This window comes from Anguilla rostrata, chromosome 14 (assembly GCF_018555375.3).
Source record: "Anguilla rostrata isolate EN2019 chromosome 14, ASM1855537v3, whole genome shotgun sequence".
Classification (NCBI taxonomy): Eukaryota; Metazoa; Chordata; class Actinopteri; order Anguilliformes; family Anguillidae; genus Anguilla; species Anguilla rostrata.
In genome coordinates this window covers 22421417-22435425 of record NC_057946.1, presented here as the reverse complement: position 1 = coordinate 22435425, position 14009 = coordinate 22421417, and positions in this window count along the sequence as shown.

Sequence of the window (14009 nt, the reverse complement as noted above, 5' to 3'; positions counted from 1 at the left end):
CAGACAACCTATTATTATTTGTTCTTTCTTCTCTGAACTGTAAGTGTTCTGGCCAATGCTGCCTACCTATTTATCCTACCTGCGTATACCGTGGTTCTTTTTTATGTAAAACATTTGAGAAAGCACAGGGAGAATAAATAAGGTACAGTTTATTCCCAGTATAGTAAGCTATAATGTTCAACATGTAATCGTAAGTTCACATTTACAGAAAAACATGCATGAAATGGCGTAATTGGCTATATGTTTTACCGCCAGGAATATTTTTATTATTACAGCTTGTCACTCTTGCCAATTAAATGCACACCCTTCCTTTCAGAAATATGTCCAAATGGAATATATTTTTTATACCAGCACACCAATGTAGGGCTTTAACTGTAGGAAAGTAACTGTATGTGTTGAGTCTGTGCATCGACTTCAGTCACAGTGTGAGCGTTTACCTTTAGTTCTTTTACAGAAGATATTCTCAATTTTTCAAACAAATTAAGCAACATTTTAAAAAATATATTTTTTTAGACCTTTTCAAACTCCCCTTGGCTGGAATCAGATTTTCTCTTTGGAGGTAATCCCATGCTTATTGCAAATATAGACTTGGCCAGTGGGACACAAGCTATCTTTTAAGATTTATCTAGAGGGATCCAGAGATGATTCATACAGTGCAGCGTTGCATTAAGTGGTCAAATGCATATTATTTTGCTACCAGTGTTTTTCCCGTATTACCGAAGGCTGCAGAAATTGCAGTCCAATTCACATTTTAAAAATAGATTCTTTGCTAAACATTATAATACAGACCACAGTTTAGTCCTGACAGGAATGGATCAGTAAGTAAAGGTGCTAGTCTTGATTGCAGGCTGAACCTCACAGCCATGGATGACATCAGAGGTCCAAGCCAGGGCTGTATCATTAGTTAACTATGACTAGGAGGCCACAGTTGGGGAACATAATTGGGCTCGTCTTGCCAGAGTTCGCGTGGGTTCATCCTCGTCAGGGTCACTCGGGTTACTGATAAATAAGCTCCTCCCAGCGACGTACCAGGAATTCACAGGCTGCCAGTGGTTGCCAAAGAGACCTGTGCCTTCTTGTCCAAGCCAGGCCTGATTTCCTGTAGTACTGTGTGGTAACTGTCTTAACTACTGCTTGTATTTTTTCCATAGACTGCGTTGTTGCCGTTCTCGTTGTTAGTGTTAATCAGTTTAACCTTCAGGGTCCAAGTTGAACTATGCGGTTGTTCCCTGCACATGGACCGGTACTTCTCTCTAGGGGTTTCGTCATACTTGTTCCTGGTTATGGTTATACACTTTGTTGTACGTCGCTCTGGATAAGAGCGTCTGCCAAATGCCTGTAATGTAATGTAATGTGTGAAATGTGTTCATTTTACAGAATGGAAGTGGATGCGTGTCATTTTTGGCAATTCCAAATTGAGAATAAACATTTTTTTAAGCATTTATTTTAACATATCATCAAGAATGTCATTGTTTTAAGATTTGGTTTTACTGGAACTAAGGGATCTAGCCCAAACCAAAAAAAACAGCCCCAGACCTAGGGGTGTTCATGTACTTTGGTCAGTGTAAGTTGGTAAAGATAAAGATAGATATCATGGTCAAACAATTGGTTCCTCAAATTGAGAATATGTATGCAAGTACAGCAGCACAGAATAATTATACTGACTCAAATTTTTTATCTAATCATGTATGTACTCATGAGCACACAAACACACACATACACTGTTGGAGGGTAGGAATTTTCAATTTGGCTCAAGGCATTTCATTTAAATGCTACAAACCCCTTTATTTGAAATACATTGTTTTTTTCTTGGCAGTCATGTTGCATGCTTGGAAAGGCAACAATATATTTTAAATGTTGAGAATGCTTAATGTGCTATGTGTTTTGCATAAATTAGAGAATAGAACTGTGTTTTCCATAGGCCACAGGTTAATTTCATCCCCTTCATTTGGCACCCCATCAAAGTTTAAAGTGTAAATTTCCATGTTGCATGTTACTTTCCCTGCCGGGCCTTGGAGAGGTAAAGGTTACACTGGGTGAAGTAGGATAGCACCTATTCAAATAAGCAAATGTTGTCAATTCCATTCATTCCAACGTATTCATTCACTGCAAATACTACCATGGTTCAGTTTATTTACAAGAATGCCACTTAATACCGTCTATAATCTGTTTAAATATGCCATTGTTACTGATGGAATTCAGCTCCAAAATGAAGAAGATATGATTTTTCTTTTCAATAAGGGTTCTTTCAGTGGTCCCATGATTCACGATTCCTCTCTTCCTCAGTTTCATCTGATGGTGTTTGTCCTACATGCAATTATTGACCATTCCCCTGGTGAATTACCAACAGAACTGAATCAAATGCTGCTATTTTCATCGGCAGAATTTTATATTTTATATATAAGTTTTGTGAGCACGATGGGCCTCATAATTCTGGATTGTATCAGGACGTAGTCGTTGAGTGTGCCCCACCCCACGACATCACTTCCCCCCCCAGGCATCCTGGCAGGACTTTAATGAAACACAAGTGGTAAAAACATTTACATTTCACCAATTGGTACTCACAAAAAAAAAAAAAAGAATAGGTTATGGTAATTCCTGTTTTCTTGTAATCGTTAGTGCAGTTCTCCTTTAGGCAAATTTGCCGCATATATGTAGGCTTGTGAGGGTCTTTTTTATTTTAAAGCCTTTAATTTGATTTGCTGCAAGATGCTCACAGTTGCTGGACACCTCGACTTCAAATGAGCGAGTAGTTTCTTCTTGGTTTGCTATTTTATGCTCTAGTATGCTCTGGACAGCCCCCTAGGCTTTATGCATCAGCTTGGAGTGATTGTGTCCTCAAGTAGAGCCTACAGAGGAACAATAATTACCAAAGCGAATGACAACAGATACTATACTTATTGCAATGCAAATTTTAGTACATTTTGGGCAATGGGTAAGTCCATGGTGAAGCAAGTACATTTTTGTGGTACAAGCAGTTTTCCCTTGTTGCTTAGTAAAACGGCTTGTTATTACAGGTGTGGCAATATGATTGGTTTGTCAGGGCCTGACTATTATTGTTGTCTAGGACATGTTTTCAAGTCTCTTGTACTGAGCCAAAATAACAGTGCTCCAGTTGTTATCCTTTGTTGTAAGAGCAGGTCAGGATCGCAATTGTACCTGTAAAATAGATTTGAGCACAGCTTCCATTTTATCTGTGTTAACATGCTCCCTTTTTATTAACTGCCCTTGTATCCTTAAAACAGAACCTTTAGAACAGAATGGGCATTTCCAGATGAAAAATATCAGAAATATATTATTCGCTCAGAATTTGCAAGACATGATCCCCCATGTGGCACGTGCAATGCGCTACACTGACCATAGCTCCATTGTTTTGAGTTTTGAAATCAAAGTGATCCTGTTCATAGGACAGGGAAACGACCAACGATGACCGATGAGCTGCAAACAAAACAGCGTCTCAGTTTGAAAAGCAGAGTTGAGGTGTGTCTTGGCAGAATCTCCTGTTGTTCCAGATGGCCTCTCGTCCATTCCTCATCAAAAGCCTTGTACCGTGCATTGTGTGTGCGTGCGCGCACACGCTTGTGTGTGTGAGTGTGTGTAGCCCCGGAGCACGCTCATTCATTCACTCACCGACCGGACTGAGGGAATGAGCTCAGAGGAGCCTCGGCCAGAGGAGCTGATGTCATCGCAGCTGATAACAGCTTTCAGATGTGTTTTTGGCTGCTGTGGCCAACACAAGGGCGACTTATTCCATTACACATTACACAGACATCGGCAGAGCAAGTCGCCCGCCTGCCAAATAATCTGTCGGTGATGTCACGATGGATGGTGCTCGGTTTAGAGGACATGTTGGAACAACAGAGCAGTCCAAAGAGGTCGCTTTCCTAGGACGCAAGCTGTGTCAGTTTGTGGTAAATAGCTTTGGAGCTGTAACATCTCCATTAAATTAAGCAAACAGTTCACAACTGGGGCTGCTCTGGGGTTTCATGCTCAAAGTTCAATTAACATGAAAATACAGATGTGGTCATAGATCTGTTTGCAGTTACTATGGAAACAAATATTATGAAAACACCAATAAAATTGTGTTTTGCAACCAGCAGTTATGGGATTTTTTGGGCACTGACAAAATGTATTGTTTCAAATAAACTCTTAAGACTAATAATTTTCAATTGAACTTATTCCTCCTGCTAACTTGGCTTGTTGGAAGAAAGATCATCCACCAGTTTACCATTTCCTAATGGGATAAATTATAATGAATGTTTTGGTAAACCCATGAAAAACACGAGTGCAGAAGTACAGATTAGTGTAACTCTTCTAACAAACAACAGCTCTTCGCATACTGTAATAAGGAAAGCAGTAATGACCATATTATGAAGTAGAATACTATTATTATCAGGTGTGAGATGATGCAATTCACCTCCTGCCTTAAATTGATTGTAAACATACTTCAGACCAGACATAGGTTCTAATTTAATCTGAGAGTTGAATGCTATCCGAGGTAGATGTCCCACACAGTTCAATAGGAAAATCCACAAAACCTACTAATACTGGGGCACAAATATGTAACACCCACCCTTGAATTCAGTTTTTCACAAAGGGTGTGTTTATAAACTTTCTGACGAGAGCTCCTTAGTTTAGCTGAAACTCTTTTTGGAACAGCGTGCTCAAGCAAGCTTTGGGTTACCCTTGGAAACCAAATAATATTTGGACGAACCTAATGCAGAACTAACTGAACATTAAAACCATCTTGAATGTCATGAAAACAAAATTGCTGCTTTTGAACATGAGGTAATTGCTGAAGGCCTAATGTAATAAATACTGTAAAAACAAACAAAATGCATAATTGCACTCGCATGCTCCACGAGCTCACATGTCAAAGCAGTGCGTTTCTAGGATTCTAGGTTTAACTAATACATCCGCTGCTTTTTCTTGTAAGGGTTGTGAGTTGCCCTTGGTACTGTGTACTCCTCGGTTGAATGTGACACATTCAGTGATATTGAGACATGTAAAAAAAAAAAAAAAAAAGACCTGCCTCATATCAGTTTGTGCTTAGCAGACCAAGGATAAACTGGGAGTCCATGCTGAGATCTGACCCACCAATGATCAGTCTGCACTGTGTTGCCATATTAGTGTCCTCATGCTGTACTATGGAATATACTGCAAAGTGTCACTGTAAATAGTGACTGGGAAAGAACAAGCTGAATTCCTTTTCACTGTTATTCGACTTTGCAGAACTTTCTGGGGGTGAACAGAACCAACCTGCTGGGGCGCATTTATCCATTTATCTGTGTGAAGTATATTTTTGTTTAGATCTTTGAGTGGGAAAAGTTCATCTTGATATGTTTCCTGCCAAGCTTAGAATCATAAAATTGCAGAGCGCCTTTTGCAGGGACTTGTCAAAGCTTTCAAAAAGATCATAGGAAAAGGTGGATTCGTGTTATGATGTTTTAACAATGAACAGTCGGGGCAGAGGAGAAACAAAGCTTTATGAAGTGCAGAGAGTGTATGCAAGGGACATGTCAACAGAGACATGTAACTCCCCATTGAGGTTAACTGGTTCAAATCACACAGGTTTTATTCTAACTGGATAAAAATACAAGCATTACTTTTTGCAGTTTGTACAAAATGAATATACCAGCACATTTCAGTGTTTTTGGTTTAATAGCAGGGCCATTTCATTGAGTTCATTGACTTAACACAATAGACACTGAATTGTAGTATTTTTGTTCAATCTCTGCTGTACTGTACATGTACTAGATCTACTGTATAACATGTTGCTTTGCTAATATGGTTAATCAGATTAATCTATGGATTAAAGCTACTTAGCATCTTGTCTGTATGCAGTTGACCTAATTTTCACATGGTGTTCTTTGCCAGAAATGAAATGGGTTGAGAATATCACTGATGCATATTTGTTTTCCACTAACATAATTACGTACAAGCTAAACTAAAATTAAAAATGAATGAATTTATCTGTGACGTATTCATAAATTAAACTATATTTAACTAATAGATTCATATTACTGTCCCTAAACATTAAGCAATTATTCTCCCTTCTCATGTTTTCTACCTTGTTTGCCAGTTCAGTCTTGAGTTACAGTTCTGCTAGACACACACCTCCATGAAGCATGTGGAGCAGGGCTTTCCTCTCCTGTGCTCACCTGCTATCTATTATTCTGCTTGTTTTACACCCTCTGCAGCACAGTTCTACAGGAGAGAGCTAGTATTGATTTGAGAAGTAACCCAGGCAACCCTGGCTGAATTCTACCCACCCTACCCATCCCCCAGTCAGGTTAGAGCCACTTGTATCTCACCCTGGCTGATGACATAGCCGAGACTTAAACCTGTAATATCTGGGCAATAGGCCCAACTTGCAATCATGGTCTTTATATCACAGCTTTATATTTGTCTGCCATCGTGGTTGAAATATGCTTAATGCTACAATCAGCAATTTGCAGTAATGTATCTCCCCCATTACCTGCCTGGCAACACTTGAGTTACCTATATTTAGTTTTATATTCTCAGCTAAGCCGCATGATATTTTGATTCCCTACATCAGGCTAATTATCTTAATAAAATTGTGTTATGCTTTTACCATGGACCCTGCATCAATAATAGAAATGGTTTTGATTTGGCCATAAATTATACCTTTAGACAATATTCTGTGTATATTACTGAAATTACATTTCATTTTAATATTGTGCACTCTGTTTACTTCAAAAATGCTATCACTGAGCGCAAGCTTTCACGTGCACAAATGTTCATGATCTCTGGTACGTCTTAATGGAGTGTGACACTGAGAGGCAGGCCTCTGTGAAATGCTTGGCTTGTGTGATACTGTACAGTCAACAATAACAAATATGCTCCCCACTATGTTTTCACCAAGCAATTATCGGTCAGGAAAAAGACAAAAATATATCCTTACGGGCTTCGAGGAGTCAACAACAAACCGAAACGCCAAAAAAAAATAAAGAAAAATACCCACAGTAGCTCTCCTTGGAACCGAACTGCAACAACAAAGGTCTGCTCTGAAGGTCTGTGTAGCAGGACTACTTTTTGGAGACACACAATCAAAAAGGGAAAAGAGTGACCAATTTAAAGGCACAAAGGAGGTAGTCATCCAAACAGACATATCACACTGAAAATCAGGTAGAGTCTTCAGCACATAAGTTTATACTTAGCATATCCCACAACCGGCCATGGCTTGTTAACGTTTTAACCAGCAATTATTAAAGTTCCTATTGGGCTGGATTGAATCTGGACTTGGAGTTATGCACCAGGGAGGGTTTGAATCTCGATCATGGGACCCATCCATGCACGACAACGCTGGTCTAAGGCTCCCAGTGACCTCTATACATGTATTTTATTTTTATACACATTAAAAGACCACAGGAGTCATGTATTTAAATGTAATTGCATTGTGGATGCAGACAGGATGTTTTGTGGTTCAGTACCCTCATGGTAATTTTTTCAATCTCACAAAATGTAAGGGCTTCAGTAAGGCAGGCATAGATGCCTATCCATGCAAGAAAACCAAGGTCTCCAGCCTCACTTTGACACATGAAAAATTATGAGCTCTTAACCAAGGAGCTGACATCACTGTCTAATACATACATTTTTCACTTACAGTCCCAATGCAGTCCTCCCCCCCCCGAACACCTGAAATAACATGGCCATCTGATAGACCGAGACCTCCAATGTTTTGGGTCAGGTCACCAATGTATCCAGTTTGGAATGACCCAAGTCCTCCGGAATGCCAACCTCCTGAAAGTTGCCTGCACTGGAGACTTGTAAACCTTTAGCACATTCTCAAGGGAGGATTTCACCACACATAACCTGCTTATTTAGCAACCTGCAACATCATTATACAAGAAAAAGCTTTTAAAATAATGTTTCTTTACTCAGAAAGAAAACTCTTTATTCATCTTTCTGTCCCTGATGTATGATTTGCAGATTGACAGTGTCAATTTATTAAGTAGATGGAGACACTGTGTCATTGTTCATGTTTATTTGTGGAAAAAAGGAAAATAGTTCATAAAAGCTCACAATTTAAAGCCATACTATGCTAGATTTTTAGCTTGAAAACATTTTTAAATATCCATGCTCAATCATATCTATGATGCACTGGCAATCTTTGTCTCTGCACAGATTTGCCATATCAATGCTTCTCTGCCTGTATTTATTCTAAAGATGTGTTTGGATGTTTCTGGGCATGACACTCTTCTGTGTGGGGAGAAGTGGTGGGTATGGCTGTGGCATGGGATGAGGTTTCAGCATAGTGTTTGTGGCTAGCTGGCTAGCTACCACAATGGCGGAGGCGAAGAAGCACAAATATATGAAAAAACAGTATGGAGTGGGTGTGGTTGAGGACGGAGGAGGAGACTTTTTCAATTGTAAACACGGGACCACAGCAAGGCTAAAAACCCTGCATAGCTTGCCATTAAAAAATGCTGGACTTTGAGAAGTAGGCCCAGAGTGTACCATTTAGCTTAATACAGTGTGAAAATATAGAGTGCAGGTACAATCTAGGTTTATGTTCAAACAGTTAAAAATTAAAATTCACTGTGGTTCTGAGTATTTGGTGGCATTCAAGTGGCTTTTGGTGACAGCTTGGAGTGGAATCTTGTGAAATACAGTATGGAGGGGGGCTGGGGAGAAGCAGCAGGGCACGTGGTGTGACTAATTAGTCAGCGGCTCTTGGTAATTAGACACGAGTTTCAGTCTTACTGTGTCAGTTACCTGCTGTGAGCAGGATGTGGGTGCGAGGGTCCCTTATTTTGCTTTGGCTGCACCCACAAAGATGGGACATTATTGTTGCTGCAGGTCCTTCCACGGGACAGCACCACAGATGTGTGGTGGTGGAGTCGCTTTTTTGAGTGGGATCTGCAAAGAGGTGTGCCGTGGGATGATGTAATTTGTAGCAAGTCACCCTATCCTTTTATCTTTCATTGTGTCATGGCACTTCATGTACCTTGCAAGTATCAGATCACTTTACCTTTTACAATTCAATCACTTAGGACAGTTTGATTGTCCAGGCAATGGGCACACGTGACAACATGTATATCTTGGTATAGCCTAGGTGTGTATGTATCTAAACATTTTTTGCTTTTTCACTGGGTTTAGTGTGAGCGTACACAAGAAACCAGTGTAGTACTTCTCCATCTGTAATCTAGCATGATGAAGTACAGATGTTGGACTTAAATTGGGTGCTTTTATCACATAATGTACAGCAAGGTTTGCCAACACTGAGCATTTACTAGTGTGTAGCATCAGTCAAAGAAACTGGTATTGGGTACATTGTAGGTTCCAAAGTTGGTTCCATGGCACTGGGTGGTGGTGACATCCACCTGTTGTGCACGTAGTGAATTTTACATTGTTGTAATTCATTGACATAATTCAGAGATGTTAGTGCAAAAGTTTCATTTGGATGCAATACATTTTTCTTTCTAAATTACCATTAAGCTATTGTATTTTCACCCCCTTTAACTCAATCTCAACCATCCTAATTATCAATTTGCAAATGATAATTACCAGGTGCCTCATTTCTGCTGGAATATCTGAACTCATTATGTAAAATGCGATAACATCATGGGTTAAATATCCTATGGTTGAAAAGTCTGCTTTTCCAGAAATTTGGAATGTGAAAAGTGGAAAAAAGCAATGAAATTCAATCATTGTTTCAAAGCTTAGTGATTATTAGGACCATATTTCCTGATATTAAGTAACTGAAGAAAGTTCAGTGACCCAAGAGGAGCACTCTTGGGAACACTCCACTTCAGAATCACATGTTATCATAACACCCCAAAAGAACAATTATTACATTTAAAAACAGACTAGCTCTTGATTTTGACAGAAATTATTGCCTGGTTGAATACAAAAGCATCACCATTTAAGCCATAATCAAAAATCACAGAAAGAAAAGCATGCGGTTAATGAGGTTAATGTGTAATGTGCTCTTATTCACTATCAGTTAGATAATAATCAGGTCTTCATTTTAGGGGCAGAAAAGACTCTTTATATATGAAAGAATATTTTAAAGTTTAAAAAAATAGTGTACAGTGAAATAATGTGCCTGTATTTAGTTGATAAGCTTTTCATAACTGAAATTATTTCCTTAACTTATTGTAGTGCATATTGTAAAGAGTACACGCAAAACATTTTTAAACCCAATTCAGATTTTTTTCCTGGAGTAGAATCTGGGTACTTTTGAGTATATTAGGTACTTTGCTCAGGGATCTATCCATGTTTAAGTGCACAGAATAGATTCTAAACACTGTTGAACCTTTGCCCATGGCTACATGTGATAAAATAAATGTATAATTCATTTTCTAGTTTGAAAGAATAGGTCATTATTATTCTTCGGCAAGCATACAGTTTCACCAATGTCAAAGTCGTTTATGCATTAGAAATAATGCACATTAATTACGTTGTCATTCAAAGAGCTTTCTTCAGCCTAAGAATAGAAAATGATACAGGAAGAGGATATCTCTGACCCACTTGAAAGGAACAAAATGACATAAAGTGGTAAAGAAATCCAACTGCCACAAAAATAAGAAAAAAATCATTTTCTAATTTCAAAAGACCAGGGATGTAACTTGTATACAGCCTTTTTTGTTTAGAAAAAGGATAAAAACGTAACTTTTAGGTTTGCATCCCAGGAGAAATAATGTAGCAATGATGTAGCAATTAGAATTCATGCATTTAAAAAAAATAAAATGCTTATAATTAGATCTGGACTTGCTTATATAATGCTAATTGAGACAAGAAACCCAGATGAATCCCACAGTGGTGAAGGACAAGGTCGAAGAGACAATCAATTATGAAGGGCACCAGTCTCATTCAGTTTTGAGCCTGCTAGGCATCCAAAGGCCTGTGAACAGCCAAGGAGGATGAGAATCAGCACAAGACTTGAGATGTGGTCTGAGGGGAACTTGTGGCAAGTTAGACCGATGGTTTGCCTAGATACTGTAGCTAGTGACTCTATAGCATTAACTGGTGCATGTCAGCATTACAGATGAAGCTACTGTACAGACTTTTTTGCTTTTTTTGTAGCAAGTTCTAGCATTTAGAACTTGCTGTCTAGATTAAATGGTATTGATAATCATCATTGTAGCTTTGCCTGTCCCTATCAGTACTGACCGCTCCCTAGCTAGCTAGAATATCTAGGTACATTCTGAAAAAACTGGCAGAATGTAATGTAGCTAAACTAGCTATGTTTTGAAACTGTGGGAAGTAAAACACTTAGTTCTCCAAATTTACTTGACTAGTTTGAAGAGGGTGTTCCTTGTTCCACATCACTGGATGAGATATTAACAAAAGTGAGGGGGCGTGGCTTAATATGGCCTCAGTTTCTCTGCCCTGACAATAAGGAAAATCTATTTTTTAAACCGTCCTCTTTGTGAGTACACCATTTTAAATCCCTTAAAAAATAAAACCTTAAATTTGCCCTTTTACAGAGATGTTGTAATTTTATGACCTGTAAACATAAATGAACTGAAAATTCATCTTTTTTATGATTTTACATTTTATGACAATTCATCAAAAAAAAAAAAGAAAATAAAGGAGCCCCTGGACTGGCCTTTCCACATTACAGTTTTCAGCGGAAATTAGATCTTGACTGTCATTGCTCCATGGCAAAAGGTTTACATCAACCACAGCTTTTCTGGTGACTTACAGTGCTGCTGTGATCTTGGCGTCTGGTGGTAAGTAGGTGGAACGTTGGGAAGAATGTCCGTGCTGAGATTTCCCTTGGCTGTCAATACTCTTCAAACTGCAGTGACACAACAAACTAACAAAAAATGCTAGAAATCAAATTCAAATTGAGAGCCAAACATAGCTTAACTTCCCAGAAAATGAAAGGGGATTTTTTTTGTTCTACTTTTCAGTCACTGTGCCTTACATGGTTTTGCCACATTAAATAAAACCCAGTTGGTCGGCTCCCTCCCACTCCAGTGATGTGGGCAAACATACAGTATTGCTAAAAATCAACTGTTATTTAAACAGAACAAGTAAAGATCTTTAGAAATCTTGAATGATTCATAACATTCAGCATCCCCTAGGCAATGATGCGCTTTCTATGATTAACAGCTTGTGTACCTAGCAGCTCTCTTCTAGAATGTCACTGCAGTGACATTACAATATGACAAATCTCACAATCATACGGGATGAGTATAATCACGCAGGATCTGTAAATAAAAAATTCACAGATGTCAAGTTGTTGATGTCATACTGATGTCAAATCTGACATTTCATATCACACAAGAAATGTTTTCATCCCATTGTTAGGTTCTAGTGTCTTTTTTGGGATGAGCGGTAATATTAGTGTTACATTGGCATGGACCAATGATAGCCCGAAAGAAGCTTTTAGGTATCCGTCCGATGCTAAGATTATGGGGGCAATATGATGACACAGCATACCTGCTCTGGAGGGGCAGTGCATTTAATGTGTAAATTATGTTGGCATGTCCCGCCTAAAAAGTTGCCTAATCATAGTAATCTCAACCTCTTATTTATAATTAACTTTTAATTATAATTTTTCACAGCCAAACTCACAACCAAAGCTATACAGTCTCAGTAGGCTCTTTACTCAAGTAAAAAAGTTCTTCAGAAAATTCTACATTCTGCATATACTGTGAAACAGAAGTGTTTGTCATTATAATCATTATTAACAGCAATAGTAGTTAATCGTTTTGGTCTAATCACTTACCAGTGTAATCCAAGCATAAAGCTTTGACCACGTTGACTTTACTGACCAAATGGTAAATATGTAATATGCAAATGTGTCTTAAATAATGAGATGTAATCTGAAACAAAAATTTTAACTTAAAAAGATTTTTAAAAGGAACCTCTGAGGATCCTGACTGAGAATATTACTGTAAAATTTCCCCCCTCAAATGATATCACTGAATGGGATCACTCAGATCATGAATACTTTAAAATGTCTGGCCTTCTGGCTTTCCATTAAACCTGTCTTTCGTTGTGGTAAATGTTGTTAATGGGACTGATGAGAGATAGCTGAAGCCTAATTTAGTTCTCCGTTGTATGCTGTTGTGTGAGCCCCTTATTCAGGGTAGGGACACTTCATTAAGGGAACCTGTGGGGTTGGGCAAGCAGCCAAGTAAGCCAGCTTTTCTGGAAAGTTGTCTCTGTTTCTGTGGAACTCCTGAGGCTACAGCTCTTGGAAAAATGTGTAGAGTACCGTGAAGTGGCACTCTGACTGAGGCAGAGACGCAAACGGGTTTCAGTCAGGTTATTGTGAAATTTCCCCTTTGCCCAGGGAGTTTGAGCTCAAGACTTTCACTTTCATGATGACCATTTCCTCTCCCGATGGTTTACAAGAAAAGCCTGTGTATTTGGACCCTGCGCCCTGCTGTGTGTGTGTAGAGGGGTGGGGGGAGGGGGAGCTCAGATTAGTGTCTTGATTTCAAGTTCATTGAGAAAATCACTACGTCACAGAGTTTACAGGAAAAAAAAGAGAAGTTTAAAAAGTAGAAAATTAAACAATTCACCCACAAACACGTCACATGTCCTACAGGATGTAAGACCATTGATATTTGACAGCTCATCAGGAACTTTATGAGCTAGCTTTTCATTGTTTTTGTACAAAGGGGCTAACAATGTGCACTGAGCTTTACAGTTGGTACTGATGGAGTGCCTAACACAAGTGCGGTGTAGTGTAATGCTGCACCGGTTATTCTGAACCGGGAGCAGTCACGCTTGGGATTGTGGGTAGAGAAAACAGAAAGTAAAACTCTCCCCAGTATTTTGTTCCAATCACTTTGATTTGCTAATTAGCACAATTCTTTATCCAGGAGGTACACCTAATTAGGAACAAATGGCAAGACTTTTACTTTCTGACACCTGGACATTCCACCGCTGCTATCGCAGAAGATGTAAATTCTTACCTTGTTTTCGACATTGCTTTATCTCAAAGCAGCACTTACTTTTCATCAAGCAATATCTCTTATCAACATATGCCGTCGCTGATATCAGCAAGTAGGTTGTTTGAC